At 38.6% G+C, this 19988-nt stretch overlaps 1 protein-coding gene and 1 long non-coding RNA gene across 2 annotated transcripts in view; one reads left to right on the top strand and one right to left on the bottom strand.

Moving 5' to 3' along the window:
- The window catches only part of CFAP58 (cilia and flagella associated protein 58), a 99163-nt gene that overhangs the window by 69496 nt on the left and 9679 nt on the right, over positions 1-19988 (top strand). The window lies entirely within an intron of this gene.
- The window catches only part of LOC144301152 (uncharacterized), a 40552-nt gene continuing 38101 nt past the window's right edge, over positions 17538-19988 (bottom strand). The window contains exon 4 of the long non-coding RNA XR_013367954.1: positions 17538-19853. This is a non-coding gene — a long non-coding RNA (uncharacterized LOC144301152). The remainder of the gene's footprint in view (positions 19854-19988) is intronic.

Genomic DNA, 19988 nt, shown 5'->3' with positions numbered 1-19988 from the left:
AGTGAATCAGCCTGGGAAAGGGGGACCCAGCTCCGTAGCCTGTGCGGTGGGGATGTATATAGAAGATGCCTGAAAGGAAGTCCCCTTGGCTGATTCTGAGGGTTATGAGAACTTTAGAGTGACTTTCTCATCTTTGGCTTTTCCCCGAAGTGAGGACAGTGGGGAAAGGTGGCTGTGTGAGGGTATGTAGTATTTAGAGGATGATGTTTCATAAGCAAACACACACACATTTAGAGCCTCCCCATTCCATAGTGCCTGTCATTTCCCTCAACTTTAGAAGAAAAAGAAGCTTGTTTGGCTGTTTGCAGAGCCTTTCAGGGAAATGTGTCCAATTTTGCAGCAGAACTCAGAGGGCAGTCTCACAGAAGCCAAGGAAGGAGAGAATTTCAAGAAGGGAGTAGGTTATCACTGTTGGCATCTCCTGAGAGAGGTGTAACTCAGGGAAGGATGTGGCACTCACTGGTGCCCTTTGAGTGTCCAGTTCTGAGAGGTTGTTGGATATGGAAGCCTGACTGCCAAGGGCTCAGAAGGAAGAGGTGGTGAGAGAGTGGAGGGAGTAGATTTAGGTTATTGATGTAAGACATGTGGCTCTGAAAGACTAGAGGTAAAACACTAAACACACACATTATATAAATACTTTTTTGTTATAAAAGATTCAAAATATAGAGAAATATGGAATAAACCAGGCAAGGCTTCTGTTCCTTTTTGTGGCAGCCCCACTCCCCGAGTGTAATGGAGTGACATGTGCTCTTCTAATCCTTGGTAAACATTTTAGAGATAGGGTGAAGTTCATGTTTATGTCAGGCATGAGTGCGAAGAGGAAGCACAGAAGGAGAGGAGGAGATTCAAGGTAGGCATGTGTGTTTGTGCGTGTGCAGGGTTATAGAATATGTGGATTTATGTGCATGGGTAGAGTCTACCTATGTTATTCACATGCACATACCAGGAAAGAAGATGGAGGCCACCAGCTCTTCATTTGATGTGGACAGGAAGGGAGTGAGAACTTACATAGCACTGGTGCCTTGTGATGAAGAATGAGGTCTCTCTCTTTTTTCAAGTTTTATTTATTTATTCATGAGAGACACACAGAGAGGCAGAGACATAGGCAGAGGGAGAAGCAGGCTTCTCGCAGGGGGCCTGATGTGGGACTCCATCCCAGGATCCCAGGATCAAGCCCTGAGCCTAAGGCAGACGCTCAACCACTGAGTCACCCAGGTGCCCCAAGATTGAGGTCTCTTAAGATGCCTTCTGTCTGTTCAGATCAGGTCACCTGCTGAGAGTGAGTGTCCATGGTGAAATTGGGAGCCAGAGGAGAGAGGTCTGAAGAAGCTGCTGAGCAGATGGTATCTGGATGTTCACAAGAAATGAATATGAGAATTTCTGAGAGGAAGGAAGGAAGAAGTCAAAGTACCTAACTTGAACCTGTAATGGCCCTGCTCTGTACCCTGCACTGCCCTTTAGCAGCACTGGATGGCCTGGGAGCTGAGCAATGGTCAGCAAGAGAGAGGACCATACTCTCTGGGAACATACCCGCCAGGTGTAATAGAAGGTCAGGGAGGAGCGCTGAAAGTGTTGTGGAAGGCACTCAGGAGTATTTAACTCTAGGGCAGCGGTGGGGGGAAGCAGAACCATAAAGCCAGGAGGAGGCTAATGGGCTGAGCCAAGTGGGAGGGTTGAGTGATTTGCAGGTCCCAGTGATGGCAGTGAAGGAGGGAGAGCAATGGCGGGCTAGGAGTCTGCATTCAGAGATGGGGAGCATGGATTTAGGGCGCGTTTTCAAGCCAGCTCTGGACTTATGGCATTCATATTAAACTGGTCATGGAATTTCAGGTAGACTATTTCAATCAGATAAAAGCCAAACCAAAACCAAAACCAAACAAAAAAACTCCCAGTGCTTGTTGCAATATATCTGACTCTATTTCCAAAATTTATAAAAAATTTCCTTCTTATTTACAGTCCCTTTGTAAGAGTCATTTCTGAAAATCAGTAAGTCTCCAAATGGCACCTATTTGAAGAAGAGACTTAATTCCTCTTTTATATAGGCTGTTAGTAATGCTCTCTGACTTGTGAAATCCTTCTATTCTGCGAGACCTGATCCCACTTGAATTACTCCTCAGTAAAACATGACTCAAGGTACATTTTTATACTTCCCCTCCCTTCCCCCCCTCCCTTTTCTTTTCTTTTCTTTTCTTTTCTTTTCTTTTCTTTTCTTTTTTTCTTAAAGATTTTATTTATCTAAGACACACACACACACACACACACACACACACACACACACACACAGAGAAGCAGGCTCCATGCAGGGAGCCCGATGTGGGACTCGATCCCGCATCTCCAGGATCACTCCGAGGGCTGAAGGTGGCACTAAACCACTGAGCCACCGGGGCTGCCCTCACTTTTCTTTTCTAAAATCTGATATTTTAATCAGTTGAGCTCCCCATGGTGAACCTTCAATTAATGCATATATTTAGAACTTCTGGCTTTGCAAGTGATGCAGAGCATTTTCTCATGTGCATGTTGGCCATGTCTGTGTCTTCCTCTGTGAAATTCCTGTTCATGTCTTTTGCCCATTTCATGATTGGATTGTTTGTTTCTTTGAGTTTAATAATTTCTTTATAGATCTTGGACACTAACCCTTTATCTGATATGTCATTTGCAAATATCTTCTCCCATTCTGTAGGTTGTCTTTTAGTTTTGTTGACTTTTTCTTTTGCTGTGCAGAAGCTTTTTATCTTAAGTCCCAATAATTCATTTTTGCTTTTGTTTCCCTTGCCTTCATGGATGTATCTTGCAAGAAGTTGCCGTGACCAAGTTCAAAAAGGGTGTTGCCTGTGTTGTCCTCTAGGGTTTTGATGGAATCTTGTCTCACATTTAGATCTTTCATCCATTTTGAGTTTATCTTTGTGTATGGTGAAAGAGAGTGGTCTAGTTTCATTCTTTTGCATGTGGCTCTCCAATTTTCCCAGCACCATTTATTGAAGAGACTGTCCTTTTTCCAGTGGATAGTCTTTCCTGCTTTGTTGAATATTAGTTGACCATAGAGTTGAGGGCCCACTTCTGGGTTCTCTATTCTGTTCCATTGATCTATGTGTCTGTTTTCTGTGCCAATACCACACTGTCTTGATGATTAAAAAAAAATAGAACTCCTAGCTTTGGCTGGTGTGGATAGGACACCAAATGTAAAAGTCAAATTTTTTTCACAGTTTTTCCCTCTTCTCTCACTAGACATAGCTCTGGCTTTCTGCTCTTTTCCTGGCAATCCTTCTTTCCCACTCAGGGGAGAGATCTATCCTTGTCAGAACAGTTCCCCTGGCTTTTGAGATATATAGTCATGATAACAATGAAGGAAGGAATATGTGGGCAGCACATGAAAGAAGTTTTCCTAGGAATTTTGGAGTTGAGGATGTGAGAACAGCTGCAGCTTATGGGAGAAGAGGGGTTTAAGTTTTGATGTGGATAATATACCCCCTTCATAGGCATTGGTGCCAACACAGTCATTGGTGCCCCCTTCACAGTCATTGGCGCCCCCTTCACAGTCATTGGCGCATCTACAGAAGTTAGTCTGAAATTACTTTTTGGTTGCTTTCCTTGACCATGATTCTTCTCTGTGGCTGGTCCACATCCGGATCTTAGTGTCAATAAGGCTACATTAGAATTGTCACTGTCCAGACAAAAGGAGACCACGTTAAAAAGAAAGGGACCCCAGGATCACTGAGTAACATGGGCTGATTCAGCAGTTGTCCACGGGGCAGCAGAAACATTAGGAGACTGACAACAGAATGTCATTTCTTTCTGGTATTTCACATCACCTTCTCGCCTTATGGTCTACTTTTGGAAATGAGCCTATTTTGTATTACAGAACTTAATACAAAATTTTCCACTTCCCTAAAATTTTATTAAGTGCTTTATGGAACAATTTGTGTAAGGTCTAATTTTCCAAGTTGTCAGCTGTGCAGTGTAATGACCTCATACTTTTTCATCTAGTTTCATACCATTATTTATATAAAGAGGGGGCTGGTTTGCATTCAGATTAGGCAAATGTGAAACCTGGGCATGTTTTTTTCTTCTACAATTTTAGATCTAAAGCAATATTGTTGCTCTATTTTAGTGCTATCCAACAAGAAATAAATAAAAAGCCTTATCTGTAATTGTAAATGTCCTAGTTGTCACAACAAGGTAAAGAGAATCAGGTGAAATTAACTTTGATGATATAGATTGTTTAACCAAATATATCCAAGATAATTATCATTTTCACATGAAATGAATTTTAAGTTATTAATGTGATATTTTAGATTTTTTTTTTGTACTGAGTCTGTAATATCTGGTATGTATTTAACATGAGAGCATGTATCAATTCAGACTCTGCATGTCAAGTGCTTGGTAACCACATATGGCAAGTGGCTACCATACTGACTGGCATATATCTACTTTTTGGCCATAATTATTGAGTTTCAGTTTGGCTACTAAATTCTCTCTGATTTGCAGAGTATGTTTATATAATCTGAATGATGGTGCTCATAGAAGTGACAGAGAATTATTTAGTCGTTAAGAATCATTCATTTGCTTATTCACTCACTCATTTTCAGTTACTCATTAGAATTCTACTTCATACCTCATACTAAATTTTACATATATTGAGAAAGTTATAGAATAAAATAAAAGTGAATTTCTATATACTCTTGGAAGGTAGAGGAAATCCCCTATTTTTTCATTTGGGGGAAGATTATAATGCAGAAAAGTAAAGTATGAAAGAACAAATATACCTGCCACCCATCCAGAATGGTGAATATTAATGTTTTGCCACATTTGTTTTAGATTAAAAAAATAAATAGAGTAGCTTTTTCAGTTTGGGTGGACCCCCTTGAAGTCCTATTTCTTTCCTGACTTTTCTAGGGGCAACAACTATCAGGAATTTGATGTATATTCCTTCAGTGTATTTCTATGATTTTACTACAAATTGATGCATCTGCAAAATAGAGAGTTATTTGGTGTACTTTATATTTATGCACGTGGCATTACAGTATATGTATTATTATTCATTTTGTTCTTTTTTTCCACACTCAACATTATGTTTTTGAGAAATATCTATGGTGATATACATAGGTGCTATGGATGATTCTATTGTATATTTCTTTCTTTTTTTAATCAATACCGAGAAATCAGTAGCATTTCTATACACTAACAATGAGACTGAAGAAAGAGAAATTAAGGAGTCAATCCCATTTACAATTGCACCCAAAAGCATAAGATACCTAGGAATAAACCTCACCAAAGAGGTGAAGGATCTATACCCTAAAAACTATAGAACACTTCTGAAAGAAATTGAGGAAGACACAAAGAGATGGAAAAATATTCCATGCTCATGGATTGGCAGAATTAATATTGTAAAAATGTCAATGTTACCCAGGGCAATTTACACACTTAATGCAATCTCTATCAAAATACCATGGACTTTCTTCAGAGAGTTAGAACAAATTATTTTAAGATTTGTGTGGAATCAGAAAAGACCCCGAATAGCCAGGGGGAATTTAAAAAAAGAAAACCATATCTGGGGGCATCACAATGCCAGATTTCAGGTTGTACTACAAAGCTGTGGTCGTCAAGACAGTGTGGTACTGGCACAAAAACAGACACATAGATCAATGGAACAGAATAGAGAACCCAGAAGTGGACCCTGAACTTTATGGTCAACTAATATTCGATAAAGGAGGAAAGACTATCCACTGGAAGAAAGACAGTCTCTTCAATAAATGGTGCTGGGAAAATTGGACATCCACATGCAGAAGAATGAAACTAGACCACTCTCTTTCACCATATACAAAGATAAACTCAAAATGGATGAAAGATCTAAATGTGAGACAAGATTCCATCAAAATTCTAGAGGAGAACACAGGCAACACCCTTTTTGAACTCAGCCACAGTAACTTCTTGCAAGATACATCCACGAAGGCAAAAGAAACAAAAGCAAAAATGAACTATTGGGACTTCATGAAGATAAGAAGCTTTTGCACAGCAAAGGATACAGTCAACAAAACTAAAAGACAACCTACAGAATGGGAGAAGATATTTGCCAATGACATATCAGATAAAGGGCTAGTTTCCAAGATCTATAAAGAACTTTTTAAACTCAACACCAAAGAAACAAACAATCCAATCATGAAATGGGCAAAAGACATGAACAGAAATCTCACAGAGGAAGACATAGACATGGCCAACATACACATGAGAAAATGCTCTGTATCACTGGCCATCAGGGAAATACACATCAAAACCACAATAAGATAGTTTTTTTAAATTTGTTTGAGAGAGAGTGAGTGAGAGAGAGCATGAATGGGCAGAAAGAAAAGAGAGGGAGAAGCAGGCTCCTCACTGAGTAGGGAGCCCGACTCAGGGCTTAATCCCTGGATTCCGGGATCATGACCTGAGCTGAAGGTAGACACTCAACTGACTGAGGCACCCAGGCACCCTACTATTGTATATTTCTACTATATCTACCTATATTTCAAGTGATGGACATTTAGATATTTTCCTCCAACATTCACTACCGTAAAAGTATTCCAGTGGGCACTCCTGTGCAAGTTTTTTTTGTACACGTGTATAAGCATGTCTCTAGGGTGTGTACCTAGGGGAAGGGCAAAGACTTTCTAAGTATTATACCAAAGGCAAAGATCACAAAGGAAAAGAAGAATAGCTTTACCTACATGAAAATTTGAGAACATCATCAGTCCAGAAGAAAATACTTTAAAAATGGAAAGGCAAAAAATTTGCAATGAATATGACAGAGAAAGGATTAATATCCTTAATATATAAAGAATTTTTGCAAGTCAATTTGCTTTTTGCTTTTTTAAAAAAAGATTTTATTTATTTATTCATGAGAGACGCAGAGCGAGAGCGAGAGCGAGAGACACAGGCAAAGGGAAAAGCAGGCTCCATGCAGGGAGCCTGACGTAGGACTCGATTCCAGGTCTCCAGGATCAGGCCTTGGACTGAAGGTGGCACTAAACCACTGAGCCACCAGGGCTGCCCTTGCAAACTGATTTGTAAAAGATAATCACCTCTGTGAATAAACTGCTGGAGGTCATAGTAAATAATTCACAAAAGAAGAAACACAAATGGCTAATAAACATAAAAATATGATTGGCATTACTAGTAATCAAAAGAATGAAAATTAAAAGAATAATTATCTCTTGTTTTTTTGCCTATCAAATTGGCAAAGATGAAAAATAGAGTGATGATACCTAGTACTGGTGAGAACATGCAGGCAATAAGCATTTTTATATACCACGGGTAGAGTTTGCATTGATGTTAGCTTTTTAAAAAAGATTTTTAAATTAATTAATTAATTAATTTATTTATTTATTATTTATGAGAGACAGAGAGCAGGCACAAGTTGGAGGAGGGACTGAGCGAGATGGGGAAGCACACTCCCTGCTGAGCAGGGAGCCCTACATGGGGCTTAATATCAGGACCCTGGGATCATGACCTAAGCAGATGGCAGATGCTTAACCAACTGAGCCACCCAGGCTCCCCTCAACTTTTCTTTTTTAAAATATTTTATTTACTTATTTAGTTGAGAGAGAGAGTGTGGAGGAGGGTGTAGAGGGAGAGGGATAAACAGACTCCATGCTGAGTGTGTAGCCCAACATGGGGCTTGATCTCACAACCCTGAGATCATGACCTGAGCCAAAATCAAGAGTTGGACACTCAACTGACTGAGCCATCCAGGTGCCCCTGTGTTGATGCCAACTTTCTAGAACAGAATTTGGTACGATGTATTACAGGCCTTCTAATGTGGCTCAGAAATTCAACATTAGGAATTGATAAAAAAAAAAAAACCCTCAGTTGTGCATAACTCAGCCACACTGAAATGCTTACTGTAGTATTATTTGTGCTATATATACAGTTAAAGAGGAACCAATGATGATAAGGCACCATAAACCGAAGAATACAATAGTTTCCCCTTATCTGCAATTATACTTTGCATGATTTCAGTTACTTGTGGTCAACCATTGTCTAGAAGCTGGTGTAGTTACCTAAGGTTAGGTCACAATGCCTACATCATTCATCTCACTTCATCTTATCACATAGGCATCGTCTCATCTCACATCATCACCAGAAGAGTGAGGACAGCACAATAAGATGTTTTGAGAGAGACCACATGCACCTACCTTTTATTACAGTATATTGCTGTAATTGTTCTTTTTTGTTGTTAATGTCCTACTCTACCTGATTTACAAACCAAGCTTTATCAGGGCTAGCCATGTATAGGAAAAAAATAGGCTGTATAGAGTTTGGTATTTGCAATTTCAGGCATCCACTGGGGGGTCTTGGAACATATCCTCTACATGAAAGTGGGGACTACTCTATGACTAAATCCACCCAAGGTTAAAATACCTGACAACAGGTGGTAACATCAAAGATGCTGTTAATTTGAGGAAATTGGAAAAGCTCCCCAGTGGAAATTACTTTGAGCAGCATTTTGAAAGCTGAGATGTGTTGGACAAGGGCTAGAGCTGGAAGTGGGGGGAGGGCGGTAGAGAGGAGTGGGTGGCCAGTATAAAGGCCAGAAGGCTTGAGAGAACCTGGTGAATCAGGAAGGGAGAATGACTTAGTGTGATGGGGCACAGGGAACATGAAGGAGCAGAGCAAGGACAGAGCCCTCTCTGCTCTGAGCCCAATCTGTCAATGTCATGGTCCTCTGATTATTTGGAAGCTTTTTAGGATTTAATCACAAAATCCAAATTACTTGGAGTTATTTCAACTTGAGTATATAATTCCATCAGAGTATTTGTTTTAAAATTGAATTTGGCTTATTTAAAACTATGTACTACTCCCAGGAATTTTCCAAGTTAGCAAGATTTCCCTTAGGTGCCTTTCATTGGCCCCATTGCATGTTTTAATAACTTGACTATGTAAGGTCCTTTCTTTATGCAGCTGTCATTGTCGATGTATAGTTATACAGCTGCTCTATTCTCTCCTGATTCCTCTCTACCTTGGCCATCCCTCTGTTTTGACTGGTGACTGAGAATAGTGGAGGCAAGGTGTTTGATGATGGGTTGGAAGAAGCCAAGAGTGTGCTCGTCCAGGCTTGCAGTCATACTGGCATGGATTAGAATCCTGGCTCTTTAATTTGTAGGTGTGTGATCTTGGACAAATTACTTAGCCTTGCTGAACCTCAGTTTCCTTAATACATGTTTGTCAAAAGGATGTCCTGTTGACTCCTTAAAATGGGGCTCACCATCTTTTTCCTGAAGCCAGCTCCTTCCCTGGCTTGGATATGCACATTCATGGTGTGGCAGCTTGTTCAGGCATCTAGAGGCTTGAAATGACAGAGCCATTTCTGACTCCCCCATCCACCTCCCACCAGGTCAGTTGCTGAGTCAAGTTAATTCCATCTTCCCATGCTCTTGCATCTATTTCTAACCTTATATGTTTGTTCCCTCAGCCACTCTTCTGATGTAAGTCTTCACTTCTGTTATCTCAGACCAGTGTTCTGCAATGTAGACGGCCTAAGACAATCTACTGAGTGTTGGAAGAAAATATCACAACATCTAAATATATGTGCTTTTTAATCTCAGTCTTTAATTCTATTTTACATATGTCTTATAAATTATTACAGTAATACATGTATATAATAACAAATAATATATTAATGTTATTAACATAATATATTATTCACCAAGAATCCCTCGGTGGTTTCCTACTGCCTATTATGTTGGAAACATACTCATCGATCTGTCATTCAAGACACATATAGTCTTCTTTGCTAGTTGAGTAATATATGGTTGCTTGCAACTTTTCTTGCATACACTGCAGGATTACTGGATGCTTTTATGTTCTCACCTCCTAACCTTTATACTTTTGTTTATATTTTTCCCTTCTTTTACTTCCCACTTCTTTTACTCCCCACTATAGGAAGCAGTGTGAGTAATGCTTAAGAACAAGAATGGAAGGCAGCCCCAGTGGCCCAGTGGTTTAGTGCTACCTTCAGCCTGGGGTGTGATCCTGGAGACCCAGGATCAAGTCCCATGTTGGGCTCCCTGCATGGAGCCTGCTTCTCCCTCTGCCTATGTATCTGCCTCTCTCTTTCTCTCTGTGTGTCTGTCATGAATAAATAAATACAATCTTAAAAAAATAACAAGGATGGAGATATATACATACATGCACACATATATACGTATACACACATATTTATATATATCTATATTTTTAAAAAGATTTTATTTATTTGACAGAGAGCACAAGCAGGGCGAACAGCAGAGGGAGAGGGAGAAGCATGATCTCTACTGAACAGGGAGCTCGATGTGGGGCTTGATGCCAGTACCCTGGGATCATGACCTGAGCTGAAGGCCTTTGCTCAACCTACTGAGCCACCCAGGTGCCCCTGTACATATCTATCTGTATCTATATCTGTATCTATGTATCTATACACACATCTAGTTATAAAATATGGTTTTCTCAATCTGTGACATGCTCTATTTTCTATAGGTTCAAATAGTGGTTCTGCCAGTTTCTAGTTGTTTTATTTAGATAAGTCACTGACACTTCTGAGCCTCAACTTTCTCATGTGGAAAATAGAGATAATAACAATCACTTCTTGGGTTTCCTGTGATGAGTTATTGAAATGCCACATTTGAGGGGCACCTGGGAGGCTCAGTAGGCTTATCTCTCTCCCTCTGCCCCTCCCTTCCGCTCATGCTCTCTCTCTCATGCTCTCTTTCTCAAATAAATAAATAAAATTTTAAAGAAGAAAAGAAATGCCACATTTGAACTGAGCACCATGCTTGGCATACCCATAGTACCTGTTCTGTAGATGAGAGCTGCTGTGACTGCTTCTATTACTCTTTTCTAGAATATTTTTGTCCAGTTCTACCAAATTCTGAGATTGCACAGAAAAGTTAATATTTTCACATCAATATATTCACTAATGAGCTTGCCATTTATATGACTGTTACCTACTCAGACATCCCTTCCAGCATCATGTGAGTGATTCCTGCGCATCTTGGTATCATTGATCTCTCTTTTTTTGGTAGAATTGTCCAGTGTTATTATCAGCCAACAAGAAATGCAAATATAATGCAAAGCAATTGTAAGCTTTGCAAAAGATTCCAGATCACTTGAAGTCAATGCAAGTGATACTAGATAAATTCTAGAATCATATCAAAGGCAATGGCAAGTCAGCATCTGGTAAAAGAGAAAATCAAGCAATTTTAAGTGTAGGTACCTCAAAACAATGTTTTAAATATCAAAGGATTAAGAGGGGATTTGGGAGAAATTAATGAAGGCTTTGAATATTTTTTCTAAGGGAAGTCTTTTAAAAATAATTGGTCTGAGTACTTAACTAAAATACAAAAAGCATTAACCATAAAAGAAATTATGGATAAATCTTACTACCTTATCAGTAAGAATGTCTGCTCTTCAAAAGAAGTCATAAAGAAAACAAGGCAAAAACTTTATATATCTTCATCCAGAATATATAGAGAATTACAAACCAGTAAGAAAAAGACAATGGTAGAAAACAGGAAAACAATGTGTGTGAAATAGACATTTCTCAGAAGAGGAAACACAAATTATGAATAAACTAAAAAAAATGCTCAACCTTATTTTTATAAGCAAGGAAATGAAATATATGACCACTTTGAGATATTTTTTTACTACTTCTAGAGGAACAAAAGTTAAGATGTCTGTATTAGTTATCTATTGCCTTGTTATAAATTACCACCAATTTGGCCACTTAATATACATTATTTCATAATTTCAGGGGATAGGACTCTAGGTATAGAGATTTAGTTAGGTCTTTTGTTTAGGGATGCCTGGTGACACTCAGCAATGGCAAAGATGCAGATCGTTGGGGGTTTTTATATAGCACTTTGGAAAATCATTTTACATTCTTTTATTTTTTGTATATTTTTATTGGAATTCAACTTGCCAACATATAACACCCAGTGCTCATCCCATCAAGTGCCCCCCTCAGTGCCCATCACCCAGTGACCTCAACCCCCAGCCCACCTCCCTTCCCACCACCCCTTGTCCATTTCCCAGAGTTAGGAGTCTCTCATGTTCTGTCTCCCTCACTGATATTTCTCACTCATTTTCTCTCCTTTCCCCTTTACTCCCTTTCACTATTTTTTATATTCCCCAAATGAATGAGACCATATAATGTTTGTCCTCTCCAACTGACTTACTTCACTCAGCATAATACCCTCTAGTTCCATCCATGTCGAAGCAAATGGTGGGTATTTGTCATTTCTAATGGCTGAGTAATATTCCATTGTATACATAGACCACATCTTCTTTATCCAGTCATCTTTCGATGGACACTGAGGTGCCTTCCACACTTTGGCTATTGTGGACATGGCTCCTATAAGCATTAGGGTGCAGGTGTCCCAGCGTTTCATTGCATCTATATCTTTGGGGTAAATCCCCAGCAGCGCAATTGCTGGGTCATAGGGTAGTTCTATTTTTAACTCTTTGAGGAACCTCCACACAGTTTTCCAGAGCGGCTGTACCAGTTCACATTCCCACCAACAGTGCAAGAGGGTTCCTCTTTCTCCACATCCTCTCCAACATTTGTTGTTTCCTGTCTTGTTAATTTTTACCATTCTCACTGGTGTGAGGTGGTATCTCATTGTGGTTTTGATTTGTATTTCCCTGATGGCCAATGATGTGGAACATTTTCTCATATGCTTGTTGGCCATGTCTATGTCTTCCTCTGAAATTTCTGTTCATGTCTTTTGCCTATTTCAAGATTGGACTGTTTCTTTGCTGTTAAGTTTAAGAAGTTCTTTATAGATCTTGGACACTAGCCCTTTATCTGATTTATCATTTGCAAATATCTTCTCCCATTCTGTAGGTTGTCTTTTAGTTTTTTTGACTGTTTCTTTTGCTGTGTAGAAGCTTTTTATCTTGATGAAGTCCCGATAGTTCATTTTTGCTTTTGTTTCTCTTGCCTTCATGGATGTATCTTGCAGGAAGTTACTGTGGCTGAGTTCAAAAAGGGTGTTGCCTGTGTTCTCCTCTAGGATTTTGATGGATTCTTGTCTCACATTTAGATCTTTCATCCATTTGGAGTTTATCTTTGTGTATAGTGTAAGAGAATGGTCTAGTTTCATTCTTCTGCATGTGGATGTCCAATTTTCCCAGCACCATTTATTGAAGAGACTGTCTTCTTTCCAGTAGATGGTCTTTCCTGCTTTGTTGAGTATTAGTTGACCATAGAGTTGGGGGCCCATTTCTGGATTATCTATTCTGTTCCATTGATCTATGTGTCTTTTTTTTTTTTGCCAATACCACACTGTCTTGATGATCACAGCTTTGTAATACAACCTGAGATCTGCCATTGTGATGCCCTTGGCTCTGGTTTTCTTTTTCAATATTCTCCTGGCTATTCGGAGTCTTTTCTGATTCCACACAAATCTTAAAATGATTTGTTCCAACTCTCTGAAGAAAGTCCATGGTATTTTGATAGGGATTGCATTGAATGTGTAAATTGCCCTGGGTAGCATTGACATTTTCACAATATTAATTCTTCCAATCCATGAGCATGGAATATTTTTCCATCTCTTTGTGTCTTACTCAATTTCTTTCAGAAGTGTTCTGTAGCTTTTAGGGTATAGATCCATTACCTCTTCATTTTACATTCTTTTACAAAGTTGAACAGTTATATATCTTTAAGATGCAGTAATCCCACTTATAGGTCTACATGGGGAAGCCTTGTAATTGAGGACATGCACAAGAATGTTCATGGCACCATTATTGATATAAACAAAACTCTGGAGACAACCCAAATGCTCACTTACAGGAGAATGGGTAAATTGTGGAATTTTCACCCAACAGAATATCAGACAAAATGCATGTATGGAAGACACACAACAACATCAATAAATATTTTACCAATTATTTTGAGTAAAACAAGCAAGTCAAAGGAACTAGGCATGCCAGGATGTATTTTTATGAAGCTCAAAGCAAAGCAAAATTAAAAAAATAGATGTATGATAAAACCAAATGGAAAAAACCAGGGAATGACAGTAACAAGATTCAGATGGTGCTTACCTTGGCTGATGGTGGCAGTTGTGTAGGCACAGGGATGGGATGGAGAAGGGTTTACACAAATGTTGGGTATTGATGATATTCTATTTCATAAGTTGTGTGATGGATTCATCAAGGATTTCATTTTATTATTATGCTTTATAGTCATATATACTGTATATTCTTTCGTATGGTTGTTACATAATAAAAAAATTAAAGAGTTGTACTGCAGAAGTAAGACATATGAAGGAAGTAAAATTGTACTATAATATTGTTAGCTATGTAAAAAAAAAAATACCCAGGGGTACCTGGATGGCATAGTCGGTTAAGCATTCAACTTTTTGTTTTGGCTCAGGTGGAGATCTCAGGGTTGTGAGATTGAGCCCTGTGTCAGCTCAGCATGCATTCTGCTTGGGATCCTCTTCCTATCTCCTTCTGCCCCTCCCCTTTCCTCACCTCAAATAAATAAATCTTAAAAAAAACAATAATTTTAAAAAAGTTTATTTAAGTAATCTCTATACTCCATGTAGGGCTCAAACTCAGGACTCTGAGATCAAGAATTGTGTGTTCTTCTGACTGAGCCAGCCAGGTGCCCCCAAACCCAATAGTTTTAATTGATCCAGTACTTGTACATTATTACAATTAAAATGCAAATTTTAAAATTATAAGACAAAATACTCAAATAAAAAATTAAAGATATTCTTGACTTTTAGATCAATTTTTCGGGGGGAAAAAGTCTCAAACCTTTTTCTGTACTATTTATAATGAAAATTGATCACATTTTAGGTGGATCACCTTTAAGTGTCTTTATCAATTAAGTCTGTCCTTTGGTAATGAGTCCTTTCTCTAATTCATGAATGCAAATATTATTGCTATGACTACTACTCCCACTAAGATCCATCTGAAATATTTCCCTTTCTACAGTCCATCAAATGAATTTTGTCTCTATTTTTGGACATACCCACACACTGCACACTACTCCTAGCACCTCTTTGGAGACCTGGCAATACTCTGTCTTATTTTATAACTTAGTTATTTGTTTTTCTCCTGCTGAAAAGTGAGCTTCTTGAAGTTTGGACCTTATTTATCTTTGTATGAAACTAGCACAATCATATGTGTAGTGCTGTCACTAAATAAAAACTTAGTGGACTTGAATTTTTCTAGACCTGTTTCATTATAGGTTTTAAGAAAAGTCAACGCCATCATTACTTAATATGTGCAAATTCTTCACATATGTTAAGTTGTGAGGTAAGGTGCAAGGGTAAAACAAGCCAGCAGTCTTGGTAATGAAGTTCAGGCTGGTCTAGGCAATTCTATACCATCCAGGACTTCACAAACATATATTTGCATTTGGGACAAAACCCATTGAAAAAGATCTCTCAAGAAAGTTTGTGTTGTTTACATTAGAAAGCACCAGAAGCATTTTCCCTATTATTACAAAAACGGTGAAGGTTAGCATGTGCAGATTTCTCCTATGCCTCATAAAACACTTAATCATCTACATCCAGAGCCAAGAACCACTGTGTAACTAAATAGTTTCCTTCTCATGAGGAACTCAGCTGTGTAATTCTGTTTCATCCCCAAATCCAGCATCTCCCAGCCTCTCCAGGGGGCCTTACCACTTCATGACACCATAAACAAGATAGGTCCAGAGTTCAGGTTAGCTGACATTTTCGTTATAAAGCTAATAAACAAGAAAGCCCCAAGGTATCAGCCATTATTTTCCCTTTCCTAAAGCTAGATAGAAATGCAATATGTTTACAGAGTTTCTAATTTATTTTCCTACTAACGAAAAGAGACATTTCTAGATAAATTAGATGGTGTTCTGGAGTTGTCTTCATATAAAGGGGGAAGCAATTTTGCTTAAAATTTTAAATTTGGCTTTAGTCTTTTCTTAAGGATTATGGGTGGGGGTAGGAAGGTGGAAAACAAACTAAAACCAAACAGGAAAAAGTGTAATGCATTTTTTTAATTGTAGAAGAAAGTTATGTGTGCAATTAGGATTCTTGTGATTAAGGAGGCTGTTTAAAAAGTCCACACATTATTTGGTTTACGTGCGTTATTTAGTTTGCTTGCATTTTCCTGTGTCTCTATGTACATACATATACAAGCAGAGCTTCAGAACCAGTTAATGTAAATACCTTTGCCAGTCTTATGAATTAGAAGAAACATTTGAAACCAGTTGCACTATCAGAAACCACTATAAACATTTTACTAAGAGATCAAGGCTGTATATCAATTGTTTTCATGAGTTATACACAGCATGCATGATGATAAGGTTTCACTCAAAGGTATATGATTTATAGGACCAACTAGCTCGTTAGGGTGAATTATATAAGCTCTGCTGACTGGGTGTTGTTACCCAATGTTCTAATTTAAGTAAAAGTTCTCAACATAAATATATCTCACCTCTGTTGATGTGTATTACTAAAATATGATAAGCATAGTTTGCTGACATTATAATTTCAAGCAACAAAATTATCAAACACCTAGAATGAGTAGAACACAATAGCAGGTATGAGGGACACACAGAAAAAGCCACCATTGTTCTGACCTTTAAGGCTCATAATGCAACGAGGAAGAATGGATTCATAAGTATTAAATACTGAAGTGATATAAATGGTATTTTGACATTTTGTAAAAAAAGACTTTCTTATTTTTTAATATCAATGAATTATTTGTTTAATTAATTAATTAATTAACTAATTAATATATTTCTTTATTGGAGTTCGATTTGCCAGCATATAGTATAACACCCAGTGCTCCTCCCGTCAAGTGCCCCCCTCAGTGTGGAAAAAAGATTTTCTATATATTCTGTGGAGTTGGCTCTCCCACAAGTAGTGATTGAGGGATTTTTTTTTTTTTAAACCAACTTCATCTTGAACCCATGGGTGAGCTAGAGTGAAGATAAGGTGATGTCTCTTTCTTTGGAGCACATGGTATCCAAGCATCTCAGTGAGTGGCTTTCACCCTGGTGGGTATAGATAAGCATGTGACTTGAGAGCAGGAGCAAGGTTGCCTGATTCACATGAATTAGCTAGTTCTCAGGGTGAAACAATTATTTGCAACGCTCACCCAAGCAAATTGATGAATCCAGGGTGAACAGAATCAATGCACTGGCATTTGCCAAGCACAGATTTAGATTAAAACAGAATAAATTAGTTCCTCTCAATCAGTTATTGCCTCAAGTAGGTGAGCTGAAGAAGAGATGTTAAGGTACACATTGAGTGCGAACTATCTTCTATTTTCAGATGAAGATGCCGAGCAAAAGACAGGGAATATAAACAGACAGTGGATATAAAATTGTAGCTCAGTGGGGAAAGAAGGTCTGTGAGAAACTCCATTTCTTCCTCTGAATTGTACCCAGAATAGCACTGACTCCTATTTGCATAGACTGTTCAGAATGTAGGCTTTTAATTTATTGTCAGATAAAATACAAACACCTGAAGTCTGAGTGACTTCGTGTTTGGAGTTTCCAATCTGGGGTTACAGACTGTCACCATGTAATGACAGCATTATTTGAGGCTAATACTGCAATTAATTTCTTACCACTATGCTCAGCCAATGTTAATAATGAGCCATGCTGTTATCCAGCATAACTTGGCAGAGACTCTTGCAGCAAAAGAATCCATAACCATGTCTGACAGTCTGTCCAACTGAGAGGATGGGATGCCTAGCAAGGGAGCATCATTTCGAGGATGGACATAATATGTTTTATGCTTGCAAGTCGTGCTCAGCCAAAGTGAGAGCTAGTCTCCTGATGTTGAGAGTCTAGCTTTTTTCCAGTATAGCTGTTCACAAAATAATTTAGAGAGTAAGGCATGCTACGAAGTAATATTGATGTGCGTTGTGAACACACTCTGAATAAATAAAGAAATGCCAACCTGAAGATGCATTTTTTTTGTTGGTGGGGAAATAATAAACTATTTATGATTTTCTTATGATGTTTCATTGACATATGGTGCTTCTAACCCAGTGACAAATTAATTGACTTGGTTTAAAAAGAAATGAGTGCAGCTTAACGAAGAAGGACAGGATATGTATTACAAGGCAGCTGGTTCTGCCACTGCTGGCTTATGGAGACAATATACATCGGACAGCCTAATGAGTCTCTCTGTTGCATAAGATAGATTCTCTTTATAATAGAACTGCACGCTTTGTCTCTAAATGGGGTTATTATACACACCATTGCACAATGTTTGAAGAGCTTGGTTGGCCCTTGTAGAGGGTTAGGAGAGAAATAAATTGGAAAACAATCGTACTTAAGACCTTCAATCCATCAAACACTCCATATTTATCTAAATTACCAGAACGCTCTCCCAAAATACAAATCTGTATGATACACACAGCTAGAATGTTAATGCTGACCGGTCTTCACTTTGGTTTTATCAGTTAGGTTTTCTGTTGTAAACACAGACCAAAATTCGTGCACACTGAAGCCTGGTAATGCATTTCAGCCGCTGTCCCCCACTCCTTTCCCCTCTGCTCTCCTCGTTTCCACTGTCTTGGTATTCATTTGGTATTCTCTCCACCCACCGCCAACACACATGCATCACTTGGCCTGGATGATGTAACTTAGAACTTTTTGACTTTGAGTGCTGCAACAGTTTTAATGGTAATTCACTAAGCTTCTTCACTTTTCTCCACACTTATGAGTCCTCACTGTTCAGTCGCTCAGTTATTTTTTAGAATAAATCCATTTCAATTCCTTTTATGGCCTTGGGAAAAAACTGGGAAGCAGAGATAGGGGAAGACACGCTACATGGTGGCCTCATTCACCCTGTACATGAAGATTGCACGTCCTGTTAGAGGGTGTGGGTGGAGCCCACTCAACTGGTCTAGGCCCTGGGTGCCAGGAGCTGAGTCATGCTCTTATCTCTACGTGCTTTCCTCTGGCTGCCCAAACAATTTCATCTTCTATCTCCATCCTTCTACTGATAGTATCGTGTAGCCTTTAGGAATTAGGTAGCACGATTTCCTCCAGATTCTTTCAGGGTTATAATATTTCAAGCCCCAGAGGAGGCATTGCATGGGAAAAGTGATTCCCGAGTATATCATGACTGGGTTTTTGACTTGTCACACTTTGGGCTTTTGGATACACCATTCATTCCTATTGACCTTGGGATTCTCACTTATGAGACGAGGTAGCAATATTTGCTTCTTCTAGCCTCTCTCCTCTGTGTCTCTTTCCTTCCTGCCAAGAGTGGTTGAAGAGTGTTACGCCTGGGAAACATTCGAAGGTTCTTGGAGTAAGACGATCTTTTCAGTTTAAGACATTATTATATCCCAAACCAGATTGCTTCCTCCTCGTCTTCGTGGGGTTCTTTACTTTTCAAGCCCACCTGTGTTCTGGTATAGAGGAAGGGGAGCTGAAAGAAACGGACAAAACAGTTTCATGGGCTTCTCCACGTATTTATTACCTTCTCCAAATTGAATCTTGAAGCCTTGTCAGAAATGTTATTTCTCCAACAGAGCAGGCATTAAGTGGCTATAGAAAATAAACTCACCTCCTGACATCTTTCCCATTGCTTGCTACATCCATTTACTGGGAAGATTATATTATAAGGTGTGACGGGAGGTGTTGTACAACAAAGGAAAATCACCACTTTGTAATTCTATTTGTTCAAGTTTTCTTTTGCACGGGCTTTTGGATTTCCTTGTCATTTCTGGAATTATTTCTTAAATGGTGAGTATTATTTTTGGATACATGTTTCTCCAGAATCTTGTTCTATCCAACTAATTCTTAAGTTGCATGCATTCTTCTGAAAGTAGAGTCATGCTATTTGTGATAAAATTTCTATAATTCAGCCAGGGGGAAGGAAAATCTAAAACAAATGGTAACAATGAGTAGTTAATGAATTTTCTTCTACCGATTTTTTATTTTATTTTATTTTTTTACTGACTCTCATGTCCTCTGTCAAAAACAGATTATTTGATGACAGTGCTAAGAATACATAGCT

This window comes from Canis aureus, chromosome 29 (assembly GCF_053574225.1).
Source record: "Canis aureus isolate CA01 chromosome 29, VMU_Caureus_v.1.0, whole genome shotgun sequence".
Classification (NCBI taxonomy): Eukaryota; Metazoa; Chordata; class Mammalia; order Carnivora; family Canidae; genus Canis; species Canis aureus.
The sequence above is the reverse complement of the archived record's forward strand: the minus strand, read 5'-3'. Positions and strand labels throughout refer to the sequence as shown.